Genomic DNA, 2,363 nt, shown 5'->3' with positions numbered 1-2,363 from the left:
ACAACCAAACAAAACAAGTGTTGTGCAGCCAGCCATAGCAACACTGAGTACATCTGAATACCGTAAACAAACATGTGGAGCCAGCTGTTAGCTGAATTAATCTAAAATGGCATGATGGGGCACCACCTTACAAAAGTCAGCACAGTGGTAAAAATCAAGTGGATAAAAGTCAGACACGTGACATGCCATTACTGCAACACAGTCATTACCTTCTCTCACAATGTAGGAGCACCTGTGCTCACAACAACGCAGTGTTGAAAGGCGCTGGCACTGCAGCATTAAGGAACTGCTGAGGACAAGAAGCTTCTCAATCCTCAAAAACTGAGGAATGTCCTGTTGCAGCTCATGAAAGAACACATCACCCAGGCGGTAGTGGCAATTGTCAACGCTTGCAGTCTTCAGAGAGGAAAGCTCCGTCTCTGGCGTCACCATGGCGATAGCAACTTGTTGCTCTACTGGCAGCTTTTCGACCTGAAGTGGCCTTGATCCGATTGTCTCAAGGGAAGAATCCAACACCCTCCCGGAAAGCTCGTAAGCCTGGAGAAGCTGATGTCGAGTTGCCAGTGTCAAACAAATGTTACGAAAGTTCTTCACTTTGGAGGCGAGAGCTTTGAAGTAGGAATGTTTGGCCTCAAAGCGCACGCACCAAAAGCGGCGAGGGGGCCCACACTTCTGTATAAACTTAGGGTAATGTAGCAGGTAATGAAGTTTGGGTGTCACTACTGCATCTGGTTAGTGTGTCGTGTACATCTCCAAGAACTCTTCAACTTTCACTTGCAGGTACGCAATACAGTTCTTAGGAATCCTCTCGGCAAGGATGATATCGACGACATGTCGATATGCAAGGTACACCTTCCAATGAACATTGCCTTCAGGGACAGAGTCTCCAAGGATCTGTGGCAGTAGCCTGAAGAGGCACCACTTCTGGCTAGCCGTTCCTTTCAGGTTGGCCTTACCAGTGAGGAAGGCATCCCTGATTTTTACAGGTGCAGATCCTTTATCATGGAACCCATACTTGAAATCTATCACTCTGTCAAGGTCCTTCTTGGACAGCACTCCATCGCGGACCAAGCCACACAGGACATGCCGAAGGACGCGCGCAATACCACCCTCGAAAACGTCGTGCATAACATCAGGTGGCAGCTGCTCAATAATGTCAAAGTTGCTCAGTCCTTGCAGAGGGGAGGTACCAGAGATTCCATAGAGGGGCCCATTTGCTGATGGGTCCAAGGCAAAAGCTTCAAGGTGGCTCTTGTGTGCTTGGCTTGTCCTTTCAATGCAGTCATCTGTTCCATGTAGCTCTCCCAGTTGGTCGTGTAGGGCTAGGCAGTACCCAGAGATATGGCCTCTACTAAAACAGCACTGGAGCCCTGCTAGACGGTGCATGGAGAGGTTGTCACCAGTGAATGCCACCGTTACTATGTTGAAGTGCAAGTTCCTGGCATCAATGCCGTGTTCATGCAGAGTGTTCAAGTCTTTCACCAGAGGGTCCAGTACTTTCTCAAGGCCGTGCCGCACAACAACCGGATACTCCACAAGAAGCACAAGGTGAATAGCATTAAGCTTGGAGCGGTAGCGAGGATGCAGGTTCAAAATTGTGAAGTACACTCCTAGAATTTTGTTCTCTCCAGCAGCACTGCCAAGGGGTTTAGTGATCTCCACCTCATCAGTGTACAAGAGCAGGAATATTGTGTTGTGGCTGATATCTTGGGCCAACTGGTGACATTGACCAAGAAAATCGCCATCGGCGAAATCTGAAAGCACGTCCGGTGACCTTGACAGAGGCTGCATGAAGCATTCGAGCAGGTCATCAGATTGCAGGAAACTTGTCAGGAGCTTCTGAACTGGAATATAGCAGACAGTGTCGGAGCTGCCTACTTCTTGAAGAGCCCGCTCAGTCTCTTCTTTTTGAAGAGCCACCTCAGTCACTTCTGTGTACGGAAAATGTTCGGCAATGTACTTTTTCCTTAGATGAGTGCTCCCCAAGCCTGAGAAAAGTTGTTCAACAATGTCGGATGCACTCAGAAGTGATCCCAGGTTTTCCACGGTGGACGGTGCCACATTTTCCTCCACAAGCAGCTTCAGAGTTTGCCGAGTGTGGCCATCCAGAATCTGGTGTATGAGAGATCTCATTACCGTGAAAATATCATCTGCAGTGGTGAAGACCAGTTTCAACTTCTCCGTGATTTTCAGGTAGAAGAGAACAAGCTGCTCCCTGATGTCAGTAACACCACCACCGCTAGGGGAGTCCTCACTGTCGACGTTTCTCTCTTGCGATGAGGTTGGGGTCTTGCTCGGGTCTGCCTTCCGTAGAGCGTCCCTCTGAGGTTGACTTTATTCCAGCAACCGCCCTGTGCATGCGG

At 49.2% G+C, this 2,363-nt stretch overlaps 1 pseudogene; it reads right to left on the bottom strand.

Moving 5' to 3' along the window:
- Positions 1-452: 452 nt before the first annotated feature.
- LOC120841532 lies at positions 453-2,133 on the bottom strand (annotated as a pseudogene).
- Between the last annotated feature and the right edge of the window lie 230 nt (positions 2,134-2,363).

This window comes from Ixodes scapularis, unplaced genomic scaffold (genome assembly GCF_016920785.2).
Source record: "Ixodes scapularis isolate PalLabHiFi unplaced genomic scaffold, ASM1692078v2 PGA_scaffold1__304_contigs__length_218370807, whole genome shotgun sequence".
Lineage (NCBI taxonomy): Eukaryota > Metazoa > Arthropoda > Arachnida > Ixodida > Ixodidae > Ixodes > Ixodes scapularis.
The sequence above is the reverse complement of the archived record's forward strand: the minus strand, read 5'-3'. Positions and strand labels throughout refer to the sequence as shown.